The sequence below is a fragment of the Jaculus jaculus genome, chromosome 7 (assembly GCF_020740685.1).
Source record: "Jaculus jaculus isolate mJacJac1 chromosome 7, mJacJac1.mat.Y.cur, whole genome shotgun sequence".
NCBI classification, from domain to species: domain Eukaryota; kingdom Metazoa; phylum Chordata; class Mammalia; order Rodentia; family Dipodidae; genus Jaculus; species Jaculus jaculus.
The window spans coordinates 38,349,740-38,374,301 of NC_059108.1; the positions used below are offsets into that span (position 1 = coordinate 38,349,740).

General features: G+C 46.6%; 1 protein-coding gene across 1 annotated transcript in view; it reads right to left on the minus strand.

Moving 5' to 3' along the window:
- Positions 1 to 2,091: 2,091 nt before the first annotated feature.
- Foxo3 (forkhead box O3) overlaps positions 2,092 to 24,562 on the minus strand; it is a 119,154-nt gene continuing 96,683 nt past the window's right edge. The window contains exon 3 of the mRNA XM_004660615.2: positions 2,092 to 6,762. The gene's annotated coding sequence lies outside the window, so the exon portion shown is untranslated. The remainder of the gene's footprint in view (positions 6,763 to 24,562) is intronic.

Genomic DNA, 24,562 nt, shown 5'->3' on the forward strand with positions numbered 1-24,562 from the left:
GTGAATAAATAAAACTGTAAGAACAATCCATTTCTGAGTGTCTGATATGAACGTTTTCTATGTGTGAGGAGAGTTTTATAATTATTATTTTAATGGTTGTTGTGATTAGGTACTTCCTGACACCCAAGTTGCTGACAGGAAGGAGGTAAGGAAACCCAAAGTTATGAAGATGCAAATTTGCAACCACCCTATTCTTTCAGCAGCTAGGTACTTTTATTTATTTAAATACTTTTATCTGCTGGGCATGAGGGTGCATGCCTTTAATCCCATCACTCAGGAGGCAGGGGTAGGATTGTTGTGACTTTGAATTTCAGGTTGGCCTGGGCTAAAGTGAGATCCTTCCTTGAAAAGATAAAGAGAAAAATAAAAACTCATTTATTTATTGAGAGACAAAAAGAGAAAGACAGAGAGTATAGGATGTACCAGGGTCTCCTTGCCACTGGAAATGAACTCCATATCCATGTACTACTTTGCCACTGCCTCCAGATTTACCATGTCGCTCATTATTTCTAGATTCCAGCTTCTCACAGAGATGCTCACGCCAGGACAAGCCCCAGAGACAATGTCTCTTGTGTTAGGACAGCTGGAATGTTTGGCCTGTGGAGTACATGGCTGTGATCTGATCTGGCTTGCTCCATCACTCTGTTGGGTCACATAAATGTCCTCATCTATGGGTGCCGTGCCATGGAATAGTTTTCCAATTACCTTCGCCTCTCCTTCCTTAACACCTTCCTTCTAGGATCTCTCTCTCACAGTGCACTTTAGGTCACTGCCCTTCTGGCTCCCACATAGCTTGGTGGGTACCGGCTATGGTTTTATGACTTCGTGAGCATGTTGGAGGCTTTGCTGCTGAACGGTCTATGACTGACTGCTGGTAAAATCAATCTCCTGAAGTAGTAGAGATTAGTCCAGAGATGCTGAGGCAGGGGCAGTCAGCCTGGCTTGGCTCTTTGCTCCTTCTGATAGAGCCAGGTGCATCTCATTGAACTTGTGCATGACCTGAAGGCCCGGGTCACCATTCTCTTGGGGTGTCGCAGGCCACCGCCACACAGTGATTGACTTAGTGATCAATGATCATTAATTTGAACTAGAGTTTTGTGGCATTACCTGGTTTTGGAGAGCTCTAGTGAGGCTTGTGGTAGCTGACGTAGGATTTCCATTTTTAATCTTTTGGGAGAGGAATAAGAACTGGGATGTATCCTACGTGAGAAAGTGTTTCTCAGTTGGCACTGGTATTGGAAGATGGTCAGGCTTGCCCCCTGTAAGTCATTCAAACAATGGTAGAGAAAATAACTGAGGGCACCACTCACACAGAACTGATCCAAAGGGCCTGCTCTCAAGTCTCCCTATCTTTAAGAACCCATTGTATGACTTGGGGGCCCCTCAACACAGCACAATCCACACTAAGAAGAGTATATAGAATAGGGCTGGAGATGGCTTAGCAGATAAGGTGTTTTTGCCTGCAAAGACAAAAGACCCAGGTTTGATTCCCCAGGACCCACGTAAGCCAGATGCACAAGGTGGCACATGCATCTGGAGTTTGTTTGCAGCAGCTGGAGGCCCTGGCATGCCCATTCTCTCTCTCTCCCTCCCCCGCTTTCTGTCAAATAAATAATTTTTTTTTTTTTAAAGAGTATAAAATAGTCATGCCATTGCTGTCAGAAACCAGCAACACTGTGCTTGGCTTTCCATGTGCCCAAGGATCCTGTGATGACCAGCACTCACTTCTCGCTCTCAGGAATTCGCCAGGGTCAACCCGCTGCGCTCGGTGGAGGCCGGCTTCCTGCCTCCACTCTGAGCAGCTCCTCGGGGCTGCTGACTTGGCGGGCACCGGAGCATGGCCAGGCCTGCGGGAATCGACTTCTATTAAATCGTCTGCTTGTCTGTGGAGGTCAAAAGTGGGCCAGGAAAAGGTTCCTAGGCTCATGTAGGGATCTTCTAGTGAAGTCTGTCAGCCTCTCCCAGCCAGTGACACAGCTCCACTGGAGACTTCCACGTAAATAGCTGCTTCATTTTTGGGAAGGAGGGATGATGATGATGATGATAACAGAGTGAGAGAGAGAGGAAAAAAAAAGACTTTCTGGAGTAAGATAGAGTGTCATTGATGCTTTATTTACATGCGTCACCATCTCTTTTACAAACTGGATTACGGATTTAAATGGAATACACAGGCAATATCTACAGACACCAGGAAAGAAAGCGCTGCATTTCCACGTTATGTGGAAAGGGGAAGGTTCCCAAATCAAACTGGTTCTGATCCTTGAAAAGAGAGGCGGCAGAGTTAACTCATGGCAACATAAGGTTAGACAAACTCCTCAGTAAGAATGCAAGATGACGGTGTCCGCTTTGAGAGGACAAGGTGCTTTGAACCAAAGGAGGGACTGCTGGACTCTTGGGTGTTTGAATATGGCCATGCGCCATAACTGAATTCTAGCTTGGATGGGGGATCAGCAAGAAATCAAAACAGATAAGACAGTTTTACAGATACTGTATACAGAATTGTTTTCCCATTCATGCAACTTTTTTTTTTCTTAAAAAAAAAGTTAAACATGTGAAGCCAAAATGCATAATACATTGTTCTCAATATTCACTAATTGATCTGGTCCTCCTCACACCTGATTACATTTCCCACGTGTATGTATGGGCAGGACAAGAAGACGAGAGAAGGCTGATTGCCGGGCAATGAGATAAGTGTAGAGAAATAACTGACCAAACACACAGAGATTTTTTTTTCTTTAAAGCAGCCACGCAAGTTATTTCTGGAGTGTAGCAAAGGCCTTGTAATCATTCACTCATCCAAGAAAGATACGTACGAACAAAACTAAACAAGAGGAATATATTCTATTCACTCCATCTGCGTAAATATGATTCACTTAAAATTTAGCCTTAACTCTCACATAATTTTCAGTTACTTGTGCATCTGCTTTAAGATCTTGTTGGACAGACACGATTCCACAAAAACTTCACTGCCCCCCCCACCCATCCACCCAGAGGTGATGTTGCCCTCTACAAAAAGTTTGCTTTTCTTAATTACAAAAAAGTTAAAACCCAGTAATATTGTGCCTAATCATATGATGTTCCCAAATATACAAAAATGTCAGTCAGAGCCTGTGTCAAGGTTTTCTTATGAGATGAGAGAACACAGGTAAGTTTTATTTCCTTCATCAGTCCCTGACACCAGCTTACACAACGGAGGGCTTACTTGTTGCCCACTTTACTCTTGGTCTTTTTCAAAAGGTTTAAATGTTCCTTTTTTTTTTTTTTTTTCTTTTTCTTTTCATTCATTGGAGCTTCTTAGGAAAAGGTAAAGAAATCTGTCCCTATGAACCTTAAACCTGTGTACAGGTCTGGAAGCTGTCTGCAGTAACACCTGAGATGGGGCGTACCTGTCCTGAGTAATGAGCTGTGATGTCCTCTCCTTAGGCTGGGGAAGCCACACACACACACTAAAATGCTAAGAATCAACACCAAAAACAAAGTCCATCTGGTACTACACCTGTGTGCATCATCTTCTATCAAAAGGATCCCCCCCCCACCGCCAAAAAAAAAAAAAAAAAGTGTGTCAGCAATCACTCTGTTGGCAGAGGGTTCAACAAAGAAAACCAACCTCAGGTGCAGTCAGTCAGTGGGTGCCCTGGACCTGGTGCTTGGTTCTCATGCCAGGACAGTGATGGCTTGTGGTAAAGCTCTTTCCTAGCTTTGGTACAAAGGTGTCAGGTTCTGGAACAGGAAGAGAACCATAGGGTCCTAGCATGCACACCTGGTCTTCAACACTAGGTGCTGTGCTTTCTAAATTCCCATCCCAAAGTGGACTGGGTTCCCTAAGGCCCCTTAAGGGACCCTGCAGAGAGTTTTTATCAGGATTCTACCATAGCTACTGGTCCTGACCCAGGGGCTGTGGAGTCATCCGCTGAAATGTCCCAGACACAACATTTATTGTTAGGAACTCAAGACATTCAGAATGCTATCAGGTGGTCAGAAGCTGGTCTACTCTGAAAGCAGGGTCCCGACAGAAGGGAGAGAGGCCCCAAGCTGCCCCTCTACCCAGTCTGACCACTACAGTGGACCTGTCTAAGGAGCCCGGCCTCTCTGTGTGGCAGAATCTGAGGGTGAGGACGCAGGAGTCCTGGACCGACTCCTGCTCTCTCCATAACCCTCTACATGTGCTGTTTGTGTTCTATTAAAAAAAGAAAAAAAAAGAAAAAAAAAAAAAGCAAAGAAAATCAAAGCATTTCCCTTCTGCTTTCCTGATCTGTTATGAGGCCTGCTCTGGCCTCAGACCTCCTGTCCCTCCCTCAGCTGTTTCAGATCAAATTATAATCTCTTTCTGGGACATTTTGTAAGACACGGTGCCTGAAACCCAACAAACATTAGAAAAGAGAATAAATGAGATGCCACATGTCTGAAAGGAATTCAACATTTTAAAGCTGGAGGAACACATTGGAAGATTGCCTTTCTCAATCCCAAAGCAGTTCCCAGGGACTGTAAACGGCATAGGCAAATAGCTATCTTGTGAGTTTGCTCATTTCTCTGAACTTGGGAGAGAATTCTCAGGGCCCTCATGTTGGAAGCACTTGGGATTCTGCCTGATACCTGAGTTCTCCCCAACTCACCCTGTGTTCCCTCCTTCTTGATGCACCCCACCCAGGCAGCAGCAGCACTTAGGAAGTCAGAAAGGCAGCCCTGTGCCCCAAGTGGGACAACTTTTGTGGACAGCCGACTGCCAAAGAAGCAAGGAAGTGGTTAGCATCGTCGTAAAGGACTACAGTAAGCAAGTGTGGCTCACTGAAGAGCAGACCACATGGATACAATACGTCGTTTTCAAAATTATACATACTTTAAAAATGAAGAGCATAAACATGTGGCGGTTTAGAAAAGGTGATACGCTACAGGTCTACTATAACCACAACTGTTCGATGATTGACAGATCTGCAAAAGGCAGGGTGAAATCAACAGGGCTATTGCTCAAACATGACGATGCAAGCGAGGCAGTAGACGTGTGACAATACCAAATGGAACGCTTAACATGTGGGGAGCTGTGATGACCACCAATATCACCCCCAGAGGAGTTATGAAGCAAAGGCGCACAAGGGGGTCCCTGGTAGCCAGTGGTGGGTACAGGGGGTTGGGTGGCACATCTGCGTTGGTGCCCACTGCCCCAGTGCAGGCAACAGCGAGAACTCAAGTGGAGAAGTCTATGCTGAAACATTAGCCTGGTTCCTAACGCCCATGCATAAGGTTCCATTTCTGTACTGTACATGATAAAATATATTTATACATTTATATGCCTAATGCTTTTTATGCAAAGAAAAGAGTCTTCATGTATCACTTTGGAGAAGTGCGTATATGCTGTGCTAATCAGAGCGGCCTCACACCAGTTTTAATGTACCAAAGGTGTTCCCAACTAGTCCGTCCACCAAAGGGAGTAACGAATACAATCACACTTTGCAGGTTAAACAGAAAGCACCTATACAGCACCATAACTTTTTGGAACAAAACAATGAAATCCATAGAAGCAGGAAAGTTTAAAAAAAAACACACAACTTAAACTGCCTTGTACTTCTGTTGTGTGACTTGTAGAATTACACTCTAGGCTTATATAAAAACTCAATTTTCATATGCTATTGCCTTTCACTCATTCACTCCTAGGTCAGATTATACACCGCAAGGCTGAAAAATATCACAAACAGTGAAGTTAGACCTCGCTTAGTGCAGACCTGGTGTGTTCTCTCCACACATTGCTCACTGCAAGCTTCCACGACTCACCTGTAACTTCATGTCTTTTGCAAAGCTGAACAGGACCCTTTTTTTCCCGTTTATTTTTTTTTTTTTTCTGTCCTTAAAACTAAATCCTTTACTGGCATTTGGCAATGGGTGGGTAACTGAACTGATTTCTTTCTTGAAAAGATCTTAATTGCTCATCAACAGACCAATACTGTCTACCACATTAGCTGAGGGGAGTAACATGACTCAAAGTCCTACGAACTGGTCAGCTGCAGACCAGGCACTGGAGGTCTCATCCACAGACCCCCCCCTAGCCCCCCGACTCAGCACTGGAAACTACTGGGTCAGATACTGTGCTCCACTCATTTTGCTCATGTGTGGTTTAGTCCTGGACGGGTACGCAGAGCAAACAATTGTGCCATTGTTGAGGTTTTAGAAAAGGATAATTTTCTACCAAACAAAAGGAGGAAGAAAAACTCTCCTTGCTTATGTAACGTGTTAGTTTATGATGTTCTATGGGCTCAAAAGCTTGTGGCACCCAATGCCAGAATGGTAACTGGTATGACATCTTCCTTCTACTGGAAGTTTGCTAGGGGAAGATGGTTAGCGATTTAACAACAACAACAACAAAAAATACTGCAGGTTAATGTGCGTGGAAAAACTCAGGAGGGTCAAAGGAAAATAACACAAACACAACACTTAAACATCCCATAAACCATCGCGATTTTAAAACACCACAGAATCGCCAGTGGGGGCTCCCGGTGTGCTCTGGAGGAGAGTGGGTGGTGCTGACGGGTGCTGTCCTCGCTGACAGGTGGCTCCTCGCCACCCCGATGAGGAAGACTTTGCATACTTTATAGAGTTCTGTTCCAGGGTTAAGTGCTTCACCCAGGGTGAGGGGCTGATAACAGTCTCTGCTGGGTTAGGAAAATGGCGTGGGATTCACAAAGGTGTTAAGCTGTAAACGGTCTCACTGTCCACTTGCTGAGCAGATTTGGCAAAGGGTTTTCTCTGTAGGTCTCGTGTCAGTTTGAGGGTCTGAAGGAGGAGAGAAGAAAACCAGAGATCACCAAGAGCATTCACACAGCAGGAATGGGCGAGGGGGCCACGCTTCCTCACCTGCTATGTGCTTCCCCACTGGGAGCCCAGGGCACGTGCAGCGACGATGTCATTATGGCATCTGAAAGACTGGGACGGCAGGGACACAGCAGGGAGATGACTTACCTTATTCGTTTTGTGTCCTTGTTACAAGCCCAAAGGAAATGGAATCATGCATGTTGTGAGGGGTCTTTTGGTGGGTGGCGATGAGGTTTTGTTCTAGATTCTGGAACCTGGGGCTCTTGGGACATAGGGCTTTCGTGCTAAAGATAGGCAACTTGGTCTCCTACAGCAGAGCAGAGGCATTTCTCAGACACGGCCCTGCGGGCCAGGCAAACTAAGGGATCTTGCTCCTCCCTTTATCATCACTACCAAGTTCTAGAAGGGGCAGCTCAGCTACTTTCTAACAGGTTCAGCCAGCCTGCTCTGTAGGCAAAGAGGAATCTTGACTTCCTCACCGTAGGAGGAGCGAGTCATATCTCAGTGAGTTTTATCTTTGGAATCTGATTTTTATATTAAAAATCTGCAGAGAAGGGCTGGGAATATCGCTCAGTCAGGGAAGTGCTTGCCGTGTAAGCATGAAGACCTCAGTTGGATCCCTAAGACCCATGTAAAAATGCCAGGCACAGTGGCACATTCTTGTAATCCTAGTGTGGAGAGGAGACAGGCAGATCCCTGGGGCTCCCTGGCCATCAAGTCTGACCTAGTAAGTTGAGTTCCGTGCCAGTGATAGACCCTACCTCAAAGGGGGGGGGGGGAAAGACCAAAAACCAATCAACCAAAAAAAAAAAACAAAAAAACCAAAGGTGGATGGCATCTGAGGAATGACACTCAGTGTCCTCTCTGGCCTTCCGGGCACATACACACAGATATACACACACACAGCCACATAAATTCCCCACAGAGCAGCCCGTTAACATTATTTTGTTCTACAAATCTTCAGTGAAAAGGCTCAGCAGAGGTCCTTCCTGAGCACAGGAATCTAACAAGGTCTTACCAGATTTCTGGGGACCACTGAGCTCAGGAAAGTTAAGAGGATTAACATGAAAAGCACGCTGGGGGGGGGGGGTGCAGCTAAAGGAACAGACAGGACAGCCCCGGGCACTCACTAAAGATCTTTTGTTTACAGAGTCGGCAGGAAAGAGGGGCAGAACAGACGGAAAAGGAGAGATGAAGCCCGTAAGGTCGAGGTCTTCCCCCCAGGCAGGGTGACTAACAGACACGCTGGTCAACTCACACACAAGGTGGCACATACATCTGCCTCCCTCCTTTACAGAAGATATTCTATGTTTATTTGGAACCATCCAGCCCAGCATCCATGTGACTTCAATCTCTTCTATGACTGCCACTGGGGCAACCTTCCCTTTCCGTATCTTTGCGGGAACTCAGCATTTTGGATGATATATATTTCTATATATAGAGTTACATTTGCTACAGCTCCAAAGAGAAGGGGGGTAGCCGACCCAATCTATCAGGAGAAGAAAGCCCCTTCTCCCATGTATCCCCAGTTTGCTTGGCTGATGGTTTTTCTAGGGGTATTCTCTGTCTTGCCAGAAGATACCATAACTTTGGATTATAAAATGATGGCTTGCTGCTTTCAGAGGGAGAAGAAGCTAAAGTAAGCCCAAGACCTCAGTGTCAGGGAGGAGCTTGGCCTGGAAGAGTAGAAGCTATTGTAAGGCCTAGGTCCCTAAAGCACAATCCAATACAGGCTCACAGATGATGTCCTTTGAAGGGGATTCACAATAGCAGTCAGTTAATCATAATCTAACATCACAATGCAATTAATCATCAGGGAACTCAGGTCCCCAAGTCCCGATCCTGACTTTCTGTAAGTGCCAAGGGAGAAGCGGCGAGGTATTACCTAATTCAGACCCTTCTCGTTGGTTCCCTTTGGTGTTAATTAGTCTGCTGTGGAAACCAGTGCATGATGGGAAGATGACACACTTCATTCCCCAAGTACAGAGGCAGAACATGTGGCTGACTTTGCAGCTGGGGCTGGGCCAACCCACAAAAGGAAGCAGCTGGGGGGTACCTAGGCACCCCCTGCAACATGGCATTGAGGCACAACAGGCCACAGGCCCCTGAAGTGGGGCAGAAGGTCTACTGGAGTTATCCTAAAACACACCACGACCAATCCCCAAGTCATACACTCATTCCCTCAGCAAAAGGTCCAGAATCTTCTGGGAGCGTCATCATTAAAGGAGATGCTAATCATCACCCTTTCCCTTCTGCTGAGCAGGGGGGGCTGGGGCCACCTGTGACACTATGCTGGCGTTTCCTCCAGGGTGGCAGGCAGGGGCCTCCTGGGGAGACCTGTGCAGGAAGTTGCCTCAGTGCCTATGGGTTGAGCCAGAAGGGCTCCAGACAGCTCCTACAGAGGGCACACTGAATGCAAAGAGTGTCACTCCACCCATCTGAAAGGCCACTGGTTTTCTCTGTGACACAAGGAGAGTAAAACAATGTCACAGAAACCAGGCAGTCGCCGAAGAGAAATAGTCATGCTAAGAGAAACTTGTTGAAGACCCAGGTAATAAAAACAGTCCTACAGCAAGCAGCAACTCCCCTGCCTCGGACTTCTGACCACATTCTTCTGCAGCTTGGTGCTGGCAGTGTTCATCTGCCTCAGGCAGGGACTGACAGAGTGGGGAGACAAAGGGAGGAATCCAGCCACTGAGCTTAGGTTTCGATACTGCCTGGCGTGGGCATGAGTTCCGTAGGCTGTAAGGAACCTCACATCACTGTCGTATAGATTTTAAGTGTGGCCCTTTAGTTAGCTGGGAGACGCACCCGTGTGTGTGTGTGCGTGCGTGCGTGTGTGTGCACGCTGATCCCCTTGTATCTTAAAAACATCAGATTAAGCAAAACTTTGGGTGGAAAAGGAAGCAGAGAGCTGACAGAACTGCAGCCGTTACTTCTCAGCTAGTTACTAGGCAATACACCAATTGACAATAAATACAAAAGCACTACCCTGTCTCAGTGGCAACCTGAGCCTGGCCTGAGATGAGCCCTCCCTCCTTTGGAAGTTTGAAAGCAGGCTTTTGATGCAAGGAAAGTGAACCGGGGAGACCAACTAAATGATGAGGTACATTCTAAAAATATCTGGTCTCCAGTGGGAGTTGGTCCCTTTGTAATCCTGGCATTTGTAGGGAAGACAAGTTTCTGCCTAATTACCACCACTAAGTCATATGATCTTCTAAGAAAGGGACACACTTCCAAAATGACACCAAACCAAACAATCCACGGAGCAGAACTGTCTCTACTGCTGTCCCCCGAGGACACCTCAACTGTGTAAGCATGCGTCTGTCATCAAGGTTTGTATCTTCTTACTAGAAAAGGAATGAAGTCCCCAATATTAAATGACAGAAAAAAAAGAAAAGAAATAGTTTGATGAAATGCTCATCCACATCCCATGAATGTTACCATTTCCTGGCTAGAACTTTAATTGGGAAACAGCACTGCCCTAGTGCCTTAAAAACAGGGATAATTTGGGCTGGACAGATGGCTTAGCAGTTAAGGTAGTTGCCTGCCAAGTCAAAGGACCCAGGTTCGATTCCCTAGGACCCATATAAGCCAGATGCACAAGGGAGGGGCATGCATCTAGAGTTCATTTGCAGTGGCTGAAGACCCTGGGGGTGCCCATTCTCTCTCTTCTCTGTGCCTACTTCTCTCCCCCTCTCAAATAAATAAAAATAAATTTTAAAAAGCATTTATTAAGAACACAGGGATAATTCAAGACAACCTGCAACCCCCAGGCCAACTTGGAAAAAGGAGGGATCCCCCTCAATTGACAGAGAACCCTGTGTAGAATTCAGCAGAGATGTGTGGGCTTCAGTGTGAGTTTAAGGAAGTACCAGTAGACATGTCCCACACCTTTTCTGCTCTGCTCCCAAGAACTCAAGGAATACCAATTCCTCTACAGCCACAAGCGAGCAAGTCATCTGCTGGCATCCACTGAGGAGTTGGTGTCACCTTAGGAAGAGTATTTCAGGCAGTCTCAGGTTAGGCAACCATCTCCCCCTACCTCATGTAGCCCAGGCTGTCCTTGAATTTGGTATGTAACTAAAGACCTTGAACTCTGGTTCCTCCTGCCTCCCAAGTGTTGGGATTACATATGTCTGGCACATTTTATTTGAAACACCAATATGCCAGCCATTCCCATGGAGTTCATCTCCACAGGTGAGCATTACACAGCACAGGAAAACAGCTACCACTCCACCTTGGTCATTCTCCATTGCCATCTACACTGGGATAGGAGAGGAAGCCTGGTTAAGTTGCACCAGGGGTTAGGCCAATGCACACCCAGCACTGAGCCTGTGATCCTGGCTACTGGGAGCCATCTCCTATGTCTGCCAGTGAGAGAACTTAGGAGTTTTGGCCATATAAAAATCCATCATGGGGCTGGAGAGATGGCTTACTGGTTAAACGCTTGCCTGTGAAGCCTAAGGACCCCGGTTCGAGGCTCAATTCTCCAGGACCCATGTTAGCCAGATGCACAAGGGGGCGCACGCATCTGGAGTTCGTTTATAGTGGCTGGAAGCCCTGGCTCGCCCGTTCTCTCTCTCTCTCTCTCTCTCTCTCTGCCTCTTTCTCTCTGTGTCACTCTCACGTAAATAAATAAAAATGAACAAAAATATTAAAAAGCAAATCCATCGTGGGGCTGGAGAGATGTCTTAGAGGTTAAGATGCTTGCCTACAAAGCCTAATGACCCAAGTTTGATTCTCCAGTACTCATGTAAAGCCAGATGCACAAATTATAGCACATGCATATGGAGTTCCATTTGCAGCGGCTGTAGACCCTGGTGTGCTCATTTGGTCTCTTTCTGCTTGCAAATAAATACAATACAATACAATACAATACAATACAATACAATACACTACACTACACTACACTACACTACACTGTGGGGCCAGAGAGATGGCTCAGAAGGTGCTTTCCTGCAAAGCCTAATGACCTGGTTCAAGGCCCGAGTACCCACATAAAGCCAGATGCACAAAGTGGCATATGGATCTGGAATTTGTTTGCAGCTGCTAGAGGCCCTGGTGCACCCATTTTGTCTGTCTCTCTCTTTGCTTACAAATAAATAAATTTAAAAAAAATTAAGAAAAAAAAATTTTTTTGGTTTTCTGAGGTAAGGTCTCACTCTAGCCCAGGCTGACCTGGAATTCACTATGGAGTCTCAGGGTGGCCTCGAACTCACGGCGATCCTCCTACCTCTGCCTCCCGAGTGCTGGGATTAAAGGCGTGCACCACCACGCCCGGCTTAAGAAAATATTTTTAAAAATCCATCGTGCTTAGGATTTGCCACATGATGAAGCACCAGATGTTTTATGAAAAAAGGGAAACACAATAAGTAAGGAGGTTCCTGTCAGGCTGGGGAACAAGTTTCTATTTGATGGCAAAGCCTCTCAAAAGGTTGAAATCTGGCCTCTGGTACTTTTGACTGAGCGAGTAAATGTGGAGGTGACGCTCAGGATGAGCTTTTCATGGCAAAGGGAACATACTCCGCACGGTATGGAAAGGAGCTCGGCTGTACACGCTACCTAACCAGCACAGGCAGTTTGCATGAAAACAAAGCTTCACTTGTGGAGAACCAAGTTGTGCCACCTCCGAGCTGGGGCTTTGCAGGCCTGAGGAGGAGGAGACAGGCCTGCAGCGAGCCTTCTCCAGGACACCTCGACTTCGCCCAACCTGTCCTGCTGGCCAGTCTTGAGCTGTGCTGACCAAACATGAGGGAAGCCAGCAGATAAACCAGCATCCCAGCACCTTGGGCTGGGGGGCGAGGGGAGGGAGAGACAGAGCATGGCTTACTGGTGACAAAAGTAACTGAAGCAAAATGGCAGACCTCAGCCTCGACGCTGGAGTGGGGATGATATTAACCAACTTCTCCATGGCAGAAACGGGACAGGTGTTGATTTCCTGTCAAGAGCTAAGTTGCAGAGAATTCTTGTTTTCTTGACTTTCAGGTTTGTTCCCCCTCCCGAGGTAGGGTTTTGCTCTAGCGTAGGCTGACCTGGAATTTACTACATAGTCTCAGGGTGGCCTCAAACTCAGAGATCCTCCTACCTCTGCCTCCCAAGGGCTGGGATTAAAGGTGTGCGCCACCATGATCGGCTTGACTTTCAGGTTTTACAAACTACTTACAGGAGTGGATCCCTTGGACTGGTGATTAATGAACTTTGTAAAACCCAAAGCGTTTGAGTTGGCACACAGCGAGTGGTGGGATGAAGTCCCACTGTCTTCACCTTCCCTCTGTGCATCAGTGTTGCTGAGGGCCAGGCTAACATCCCTCCGCTGGGTCAAGTTCACGGACACTTTGCCCGGCTTATTCTTTTCCCCGCCCATGTGAATCATCCACCCATTGAGACAGCTTCTCCGCCCACCCTCCCCAAGCTGTTCTCTACTGAGCTTCGTGCTTTGCACCTGGCACCTAAACATTTAGTGCCCAGAACGGTTTCTTCTTCCTGGACGCTGAGTCCCCCAATAGGCTGACCTCCCTGAACGAGGGCAAATCAACTCAAGCACTTTAGGGAGTGCGTACTATTTGAAGAGTACTGTCTTTAGACACACTCTCTGCCCGCAAGCAGCATATATTCTTACAAGTGAAATAAAACTCCTTTACAATGTCCCAAAAGTGGCCTGGAAAGCTAAAAGCACAAAATAGGTTCACAATAAACGGGAGGTGAAAAAAAGTGAACGAGTCATCCTCTGGAAATACCCTCACTTCCTCTCTGCCCATTCTGACACTTCCCTTTCCCTACCTGCTGCCTGGACAGTCTCCTCACATTTGCCAAGTGTCTTACTGGAGCCCCAACAAAAACTATCACTGGGCTGGAGAGATGGCTTAGAGGTTAAGCGCTTGCCTGTGAAGCTAAGGACCCCGGTTCGAGGCTCGGTTCCCCAGGTCCCATGTTAGCCAGATGCACAAGGGGGCGCACGCATCTGGAGTTCGTTTGCAGAGGCTGGAAGCCCTGGCGCGCCCATTCTCTCTCTCTCTCCCTCTATCTGTCTTTCTCTCTGTGTCTGTCGCTCTCAAATAAATAAATAAAAAATTTTAAATAAAAAAAAAACTATCACTGTAGGACAAAATCTAAAAAAAAAATTGTTGTTGTTTTTCAAGGTAGGGTCTCACTCTAGCCCAGGCTGACCTGGAATTCACTATGTAGTCTCAGGCTGGCCTCGAACTCACGGTGATCCTCCTACCTCTGCCTCCCAAGTGCTGGGATTAAAGGCGTGCGCCACCACGCCCGGCCCAAATCTAAAATTTATAATGCTTTTTTGTTTTGATTTGGAGAGGGGTGGTTTCTAACTAACTTTTTTCCTTTTTTTGTTTTCTTTTTAAAACATAAACAATAAACACCTTTATTACATGGGCTCAGGCTGGCTTATTTGCCTTTTCTGGGCTTTGATCTTCCTCAGACAGAGCTCTAGCTCCTTTCCCTCTAGCATATAGCCATCTGCTCTGCCACACTGGCCAGGTCATGATGCAATGCAGCCCAGAAGCTTGTCCCACTGAAACTGCTCCTCCAGAAGAGGGCTGATTTTGGCATTCCTTTTCCTTTCATCGCATTTCTTTTGAATTGTCTTTGTTTTCTGTTAAAAATCTCTTCCTCCTCAGGAGTCCGCTTGGTCCCCTTTTTGTGGCCCAGGGGCAGCGTACAGTGGGAGTCATACCACTGCCCGTACAGTGTGCTGTGTGAGCACAATGCAGTTCTTCACCGGGGTCTTGGTGCAGACAAATTCCTTTTTTTCTTTTGAGGTAGGGTCTCACTCTAGCCCAGGCTGACCTGTAATTCACTATGTAGTCTCAGGGTAGCCTCGAACTCACCTCTGCCTTTCTAGTGCTAAGAGCAAAGGCGTTTGCCACCACGCCTGGCTACAATTCCTGTTTCTTGTAGAAAGAAATGACTACAAAGCACGCTTGAACCCGCTGCGGAGTCTCAGGTAAGAGTTGGCCTTCCTTTGTTTCTGCACATCCCGTCATGAGCATTTTTTATCACCAGGGATCCGGATGAGGAGTCCTGCTTCTTAGTTTGAAGCTACTGTTCGGCCACTGAACCAGAAGGGAACTAGAGCCCAGGAGGAAATGCTTACAGGCGTAAGCCATGACCTAACTATCCCTATTTACCTTGGCTGGGAGTGGTACTGTCTGGTATTTATTGGGATGGCATGGTGACAAAGTGGGTGTGCATGATGCCCTAAATCTTCTGAGGACAGGTGGAAGTCCAAGAAGTCTAGCTCCTAGACATAGAAGGTTTCAAGTGTGTGTGTGTGTGTGTGTGTGTGTGTGTGTTTGATGGACTAACTTTTCCAAGTAATTCCGAATCTGACAACAAACAATGAGCTTTTTGAATTCCACAAGTAATTCAGACTATTCACCCACTTGAAAGGTGAAACTGGGACATGCAGGTGACATATGCAAAAGCCCAGAAACCACCATTACAAGAGCTGGACTTAGGATGGCTCCAAGACTGAGGGAGATAAGAGGGTCCACTGTGATGCTAAGTCTGTGTTCTTGTGGCTCAGTGGCCCTCACCTAGCTGCTCAGAGTCTATGCGCACCACACAGGATGCCCACCCAGGCCAGGGCAGCCCACGTGCAGCTCAGCCAGGACCAAGCGGAGAGCGCGTTCTTGGGTGGAGGCACTCAGTGGTAGGCAGTGTTTTAGGCTCACTTTCTCACAGGTCTGTCATTTCTTAACAACGCATGACTATGTTGGATTGTATGGCTTTTTGACTATTTCTGATCGTACCAATGACCAACAGATGCTCCAATTAATTACAGTGGCATGTATACAATTGAAGGTCCAGTATAAGTTATTTAGAATTCTGACCTTTAGACCCCTACCTCTGGGCCTTCTCTTCTCAGCCATTCATTTCCCTTAAGAAGTCCAATCAGACACTTAAGAAGGACATGGATACTTAGCTTAAAAAAAAAAAAAAGAAAAGAAAATGTTCGGCCCAGACTTCTTTATCAGAGAGTAAGAGGGAGGAGGAGAGGATTGGTGGGGGAAGGAAGAGAGAAAGAGAAAGAGGGGACATAGTGACACACAAACCTTCAATCAAATCAAGACTGGCAATTAAGAGTGTGCCCTCCAGAGACACTGGAATTACCCTCTGAAACTTCATGACTAAGTGATTCTCATCCTCTAATAAATGAATGTCATGGGCTCTTAGCAAAAGAAGGTTATTAAACAAACAGAAAGTCTTGAATCACAGAGTAAGTTCTGCATCTTTTACTAGGAGAGAAACAAAAGTAGACCCTTATTTGCCAGCTCGGGGGAGGGGGGCTCCTGAGCCTTGCACCTCAGTCTAGTCCACTCACCGCTCAGGGGCAGTACCTGGAAAAGGGCAGCCTGCCTCTTGGATTTTCACCCAACAGCAAGAGAGCCTATAGGTACACTGACTGTATTTCCGGCCCCCCGCACTGTAAAGTGTATCCCGAGGGCTAAACCATCAGCTTTTCAGGCCACTGTGAGCGTCATGCTAATACGTGGCAGCCCTTTTGCTTCCAAGAGGCCCTAGGAAGGGCTGGGGGCAGTTCCGCACTTTTGAGTGGCCTGGCAGGAATGGTGACGCTGAGATGCCCAAGGTCCCCACCACTGGCTGGAGCAGCTCGAGAGAAAGGCTGCAGAGAGCTCTTCCTCAGGGGCCTGGCCCTGATGGAGACCAACAGCACCCTAAGGAGAGCTGGGGCCACACAGCTGGGCTGCTCAGGCATGCCTTCAAAGTTGGTGACGGAGCACTCTGGTACCATCTACAATCTCATCTGTGGCAGAGGCTCCCTCTGAAAGTGGAGAACATGGGCCTTTCTGAGTACCCCCACCCAAAGTGGTAGCCGGATTTCTAGGGAACACCTCTTTCTTTCTTTTTCTTTTTTTGGAGGCAGAGTCTTGCTCTAGCCCTGGCTGACCTAGAATTCACTACGTAGCCTCAGGGTGGCCTTGAACTCATGGTGGTTCTCCTACCTCTCCTCCCCCACCCCCACCCCGAGTGCTGGGACTAAAGGCGCACGCCACTACGCCTGGCTTCTGGGGAACATTTCTACAAGACAAAGATTTCACCCAACAGTTAAGTGCTATGTTGTTTGATAAAAAGAAACCTGATTGGTTCTAGTTTACTGAGGAAAGCAGCCGCTCTCTCTGCCAAGAGTGTAAGACTGGCTGGGGCTTCGTATAGTCTGCACTAACTTATGAGATTTTTTTTTTCTTTTTTTTTTTTTACTTCAAGTCAGGGTCTCACTCTAGCCCAGGCTAACCTAGAACTCACTCTGTAGTTTCAGGCTATCCTCGAACTCACTGAGGTCCTCCTACCTCAGCCTCCACACCTAGCTTTTGAATACTTTTTTAGAAAGGTCACAAAATACTCCTTGTCAGAGCTGGCCCTTCAAAAAAAAAAAAATAGACATTTTAGCCCCATTTTACAGATGGGCAAAGGGACACCCAGATACAAGTGACCAGACTCAATGCTACAGAACCACACAAATGACAACTTCCGTCTGCCAATCCCACCGCCTCTCTGGCACACTGCATAGCCCCACGCAACTTTGAATGAGCCACACACAGAAAGGCTTTCAAATCCACAAGCCCCAGGGACAGTGAGCTGAAGAGGGCGGCTGGCTCAGGGCCAACAGGCAGAAACTGGTCCTAAACCAAACATAAGTTGAAGCAAGGGTTCTGCTGGGGTACAACACAAACTACCATCTGTATTGGACTCAGCCTGAACTCTGACCTATTTATATGCAGTTCCAGAAGCAGCAGCGGGGTCTATTTATTTATTTATGAGACAGAGAGCATGGGCACGCCAGAGCCTCCAGCCACTGCAAACAAACTCCAGACGCATGTGTCTCCTTGTGTATCTGGCGTACGTGGGTTCTGGGGAGTCAAACTTAGGTCCTTAGGCTTTGCATGCAAGTGCCTTAACTGCTAAGCTATCTCTCCAGACCCAAGGTCTGTGTTTTTATGTCTGGGACAAAAACTTGTGGAAAATACCATGTGGCAATGGAGTGGAGTCCTTTAAAAGAGTTAAGCATACAACTCTAGCATGTAGGTTGCCATCCTACATGGTTTTTGGCACGCAAAGGAGTCTTATTACAGGACCAATAGTCACCACACTGCCACCACCTTCCCAACCAGGCCATGCATCCCCTTGAGGGCAAGACCCAGTTTGATTCACCTCTACCTGTGCCAGCACGCCTCAAACAGACCTCATTTGATGACTTCTGGCTTTTCTTGAACAGTTCCACCAACATGGGGCCCGCCACAGTGCCAGGGAGAACACATTTCAGGGCTGAGAAATGTTCGATATGTCTAAGGAAAACAGCGGCAGCAACAATAAAACTCAATGACATGTGGCTTTAATCCCAGCACTCAGGAGGCCGAGGTAGGCGGATCACCGTGAGTTCAAGGCCAGCCTGGGACTACAGAGTGAGTTCCAGGTCTGTCTGGGATAGAGTGAGACCCTACCCTCAAAAAACCAAAACCCAAACCAAATCAAACCAAACCAAACAATAACAGAAAACCCCACAAAACACTAGCACAGATCAGGAGGAAAAGGGGAAGGAGTCTAGTCAAGAGGGTTGCTGAGCTCTCAGCCATACCTGAGGCAGGACTTTCTAGGAAGATTCCTTAAGAACACTGGTTCTGAGGTTTCATGGTATATTAAAAAAACAATCACAGGATCGCTTTTCTACCTTATGCTCAGGAACAGCCAAAGTATTTTGTGTAACTTTTTGAGAACCATCCACGTATGGGACCTTTCCTTGTCCAAAATGTCACTAGTTCCTGAAGCAACCTTTAAACTCATTTTAGTATAGGAAAGTTTAAATACAGAAACTTGGAGGATGGTATAAAGCAACACAATGAAATCAAAGCCTCCGAAGACCCAGGCTGAGGTAGATGCGGTCTCAGACAAGGAGGACAATCTTCATCTTGGGGTAAGATTGGACCCATCTCTCTAAGTCAGGCAAACCAATACTCTCGGGAATGCACGTGGCCAACATGGACCCCTGGCAGGCAGTTACGCCAACCATGGCACAGATGTGGTCCCTGACAAGCCCCCCTTTTTGACCTTTATCCAGAGAAGCAGAACTGGCTGGTGGGGAGACTCCACTTCAGAAGTTATTATTGACCAGATGCTGACTTTTGACTTGTGTGAGTATGCACAAAATATTAAATGGGAGTTTAAAGTTCACAAGAATTATAAACAGTAATTCTGGTGATTTATTAAAAAAATTTTTTTTTAATTACTTGTTTGAGAGTGACAGGCAGACAGCGAGAGAAAAAAGCAGACAGAGATAGATAGAGAATGGGCGCGCCAGGGCCTCCAGCCACTGCAAATGAACTCCAGATGTGTGTGCCCCCTTGTGCATCTGGCTAACGTGGGTCCTGAGGAGTCAAGCCTCAAACCAGGGTCCTTAAGCTTCATAGGCAAGTGCTTAACCACTAAGCCATCTCTCCAGTCCATGGTGATTTATTTTTATTTAGAGAGAAAGAGAAAGAAATAATGGGCACACCAGGGCCTCTAGCCACTGCAAATGAACCCCAGATATATGCACCACCTTGTGCATCTGGCTTACGTAGGTCTTGGGAAATCAAACCTGGGTCCTTTGGCTTTGCAGGCAAGCATCTTAATGGCTCAGCCATCTCTCCAGCCCAATTCTCATTTATCCTGTTCATTTATGGTCTATATTAGGTTCTATAGCCAAAAGAGACCTCCTACCAAAGCCACTTAGAAAGGTAACTGCTTATGGGGCAGGCTGGCCACTGGTAAACACAGGTATATAATAAATCAACAGGCCCCGGAAGAGCAGTGCTCATGCTGAAAAGTAACATAGGCAGGGAGCGTACTGGCCTCAACAAGCAAACAAACAAAAAAGAAACCCCTTTTCACAACTGGATTATAGTTTTCCTTTACTGTTATTTACATTAGAAAGATACAATCAGTCTTCTATGAATGACAGGTCAGCTTCAGGCTATTTAAAAAGGGACTGGAGAAATGGGATGCTAGCTAAAGGTTCTTGCTTGTAAAGTCTAACGACCCAGATTCGATTCCCCAGTGACCACATAACCACATAAGCTAGATGCACAAAGTGGCACATGCATCTGGAGTTCATTTACAGTGGCAAGAAGCCCTGGAGTGCCCATACACTCTCCCTCTCTCTCTCTGCTTGCAAATCCGCCACCCACATTCACGCAGGCAACCCTAATTAAACTCGGGGGGGGGGGTCTCCCCCTTTCACACACAAGGAAGTAAAGGGACTAACTGGGAAGAGAGGGTTCAGTGGGAGAAGGATGGGGGGTGACAAGAGAAGGTAATGGGAGTTTATGATCAAAATACATTAGATAATATACAAAAACTGTCAGTAAAAGAAAGATGCCTGCAGATGCAAAATCCTTCAGGCTGCCATACTCTACTATGATGACGCAAAAGGCAGGGTGGGTTCTCCACACAGCACATCCCAGACTTGTATTTACCATGTTACCTTCTCTAAAATGGAAGCTCCCTCTATCAAGAAAAACATGAGATCAACAAGCAAACATTTCCTACATTTGGTTCAAATTGGTCCCTTTCTCCACATAATACTTAAATTTTGTTTATTTTTATTTATTTGAGAGTGACAGAGAGAGAAAGAGGCAGAAAGAGAGAGAGAATGGGCGTGCCAGGGCCTCCAGCCACTGCTAACAAACTCTAGGTGTGTGCGCCCCCTTGTGCATCTGGCTAACGTGGGTCCTGGGGAATCGAGCCTCGAACCGGGGTCCTTAGGCTTCATAGGCAAGTGCTTAACCACTAAGCCATCTTTCCAGCCCTCTCCAATAATATTTAAAGACATGATAGAACCACAGCAGTCAAAGACCAGTGAAGCTGACACTACAGACTTAACTCTCTGGACAAGCAGGCCAAATGTCAGTTCTAAAGTTTAATTTTACGTGGGTCTACCACCACTTCTTTACAGCAGTGGTCATCGCTTATCAACTCACTAGGGCCATTTTATAGGCAGGCTGGATCTTAAGCTTAATCTCTACACACTGCACTCCTTTGAATCTGATAGCAGATGCAAACCCAATACTCTTAAGAGACCTAGCGGTCTTCTATTGAAGCTAATAGCAGAATCAAGAAGAGAACTACTCCTCTCTCCAACTGGCTTTTCTTAATGGATGCTCTACATTCCTTACCATAAAGTAGTTTAAACACAAAATGGCATTCTGAATTCTCCCCAGAGGGGTCTCCCAGTGCCCAGAGGTCATAAAGAGTGAGAGAGCTTGGAATATGGGCACCTTTTGACACTAACAACTATACTGAGACTAATGTTACTTTCTTTAATGAGGAGACCTGTGTCAAACTCAAGGTGCTCATGGAGGCTCCGGTCACCACGTTAGCTCATGGCCATCTCTGCCACTAGTGTGCATGCGCACTGTGCCCATGAGCACGGGGCTGGGGGCGGGGAGAAGTATGTCTCAGGGGCTAGCCATCACAAAACATATGGCTCCTTTTTGTTTTGCAGATAGACCTGGATGTCAAAGAATTCTACTCAGGGCCTAAAATAAATGCCATGTGCGAGACTTCCAGCTCTCCAGAGAGGCAGCACTGTAGTTTTCCAGCAAGATTTCAACACAGCTGCTCCATTAACCATGATGGGGCCACGTAACCTCCTGCTGGCGAGTTGCAAGCCAGTCTGGAGAAATATCAGGACCAAGACAAGCCAACAGAGGCACTGCAGGACAGATCTCAGGAAGCTGGGTGCTTAATTCAGAAATAAGACCTGAGACTTTGCTCGTAGGCCTATCTGCTGAATTTAGGACAGCCTTCTATGAAGTGACAGCCACAAGTTCAGTAACAATGCTTTGGGCCATACATGCTCCTGACAGTTGAAAGGAGGATTCATTCCAAGGCAAGATGAAAATCCTACATCCAGAAACCAGACTCCCTCCAGCAACGCCCCCAGCCCCTAAGGAGGCTTCCTTTCTGGGTCTGTAGTCCCTCTGGGCTGGTTTATATTCAGGGAAACTTAGTGATGTTTCGTTGTCTTTAGAGGGGGTCTTGCTATGTACAGCTCTGGCTAATTTCAAAGTATTGATCCTCCTGTCTCAGCCTCCTAACTTCTGGGATTACAGGCATGTACCATGACACACATGCCTGTATTTTTTTCCATTTTTATTACTTATTTGTGTGTGTGTGTGTGTGTGTGTGTGTGTGTATGTAGGCAGAAGGACATCCAGAATTCTTCTGCCTCATTTTCTTGATAGGGTTTCTCACTGAACCTGTAGTTCACCATTTTTTTGCCTAGACTGTGTGATGAGCAAGACCCCCAGCAATCCATCCTCCTGCTTCTGCCCTGACTCAGTGCTGGGGCCACAGGCACATATGGCCATGTGTGGCTTTTTATGGAGGTACTGGGGATCAAGTTCACACAGCAATCTCCCTTACTCACTGAGCTATCTCCCAGCCTCTAACTTTTCACTTTTTTACAATTGTTTTATTTTCGAGAGAGAGTTGGAGAGAGAGGATGGGTGCGCCAGGGCCTTTCAGCCGCTATGAATGAATGCCCGATGTGTGCGCCCCCTTGTGCACATGTGCGACACCGCACGCTGTGTCACTGTGTCTGGCTACACAGGACCTGGAAATTCGAACTTGCATTCTTAGGCTTTCCAAGCAAGCACCTTAGCGGCTAAGCCATCTCTCCAGCCCTTACTTTTCATTTTTATCCAAAACAAATCCTTACGTCAACCTCCCTCAAAATGTCCTGAGAAGATGAATAATGATTCTAAGTTCCTTTAGGGTATAACAGTGAGACATATTATCTCCAAATTAGGAATTTATCATTTATTCCTAATAAAACCATAGTTCAAATCAACTTTAAGCCCATGTATTTAAATCCTCCTTAACAGATTTTTGTGCCTTTTATACATGCACACACACTCATATGTGCTATTCAACTAAAAGGAAAATCCACACTTGAAATATCAAAAGTTGGTGGCACATTTTCTTGTGAATTGTTTCTTTCTAGTGAACTTGGAAGGGTCTCCTCAAAAAACAGGCCAAGTAAAATTTCCTTGTGTCTTCAGAAGCCACAGCATATTCCTTTTCTTCAAGGATGACAAAACTACTTGTTCTTCTAAAAGCTAAGCATCGGGCTGGAGAAATGGCTTAGCAGTTAAGCGCTTGCCTGTGAAGCCTAAGGACCCCGGTTCGAGGCTCGGTTCCCCAGGTCCCACGTTAGCCAGATGCACAAGGGGGCACACGCGTCTGGAGTTTGTTTGCAGAGGCTGGAGGCCCTGGTGCGCCCATTCTCTCTCTCTCCCTCTATCTGTCTTTCTCTCTGTGTCTGTCACTCTCAAATAAATAAATAAATAAAAATTAAAAAAATATATTTTAAAAGCCAAGCATCTACGTTGCTAAAGGCCAACCTCCAGCGGCCGTGTTCTGGAATGGTCTGCAATGGTTGGGAGGAAGCACTGTCGCCCTATTTAGCCTCCATTACAGTCTTTTGCCTGCTCAAGGGCTATTAGATGACGAGAGCAGATGTCTGGGTTACATTGGGAGCCTGCTCACGCCTGAGAAAGCTGAGCTGCTTTCGACTCACAATGCCCTTGACATGCTGCTTTGTACAGCCACCCTGGGCTTCAGTGAGCTCCCCAAGGGGAAGGTTAACCAGACTGGGGGTTTATGGCTTTGAATTCCTTTTCTCTTTGATACCACTTAAAGAAGGGGGTAAGTGTCTTGCTGAGACTGAAGTTTATAAAAGAAAAAGGAGCGGGGTGTGGTGGTGCATACCTTTAATCCAGCACTTGGGAGGCAGAAGGAGGAGGATTGCTGTGAGTTCGAGGCCACCATGAGACTAGTGAATTCCAGGTCAGCCTGAGCCAGAGTGAGACCCTGCCTTAAAAAAAGGGGTGGTGGTGGACTGAAGAAATGGCTTGGCAGTTAAGGTGCTTGCCTGCAAAGCTTAAGGACAAAGGTTTGATTCCCCAGTACCCATGTAAGCCAGATGCACCTGGTGGTGCATGTGTCTGGAGTTTGTTTGCAGTGACTAGAGGCCCTGGTGTGCCCATTCTCCCTCTCTTTAATAAATAAATAAATAAAAAGTAAAAAGGGACTGGGAGGTGGCTCTGCAGTACCTGTGGGCCCCAGTTTCAATTCCCTAGCACCCACGTAAGAGCCAGATGCAAAAATGATGCATACATTTGATTTTCATCTATAGCTACAAGAGACCATGGCAGTTCCTCAATTTTTTTTTTTTTTTTTCCCAAGGTAGGGTTTCACTCCAACTCAGGCTGACCTGGAATTCACTATGTAGTCTCAGGGTGACCTCGAACTCATGGTGATCCTCCTACCTCTGCCTCCCAAGTGCTGGGATTAAAGGCGTGTACCACCACACCCGGCTCAAATAATTTTTTTAAAAGAAAAAAAAAAAAAAAACTCAGGTAGCTGGGGTGCAGTGCCTTTTAACATGAGGTATCTGGTATGCACTCTGTTGGCAACAGTCCCTGGAGTTCTGTGATTGAGGGGAGAGTTCCATGGTGAGATTGCCATTACCCATGACTCTGGCTCTACCCAGAGTATCTATCTCATCTTTTTCCTAACTGAGAAAATAAGTAAGAACTCTCATGGTTGCAGCCACTGGAGAAATACAAACTCTGGGTCTAGCTGTGTAGCCGTGGGCAAACTAAACCTTTTGGGCTCTCTGCTTGCTCACCTGTCAGTAAGCTCACCTAATTACACTGAGGCATCTCAGTCCATG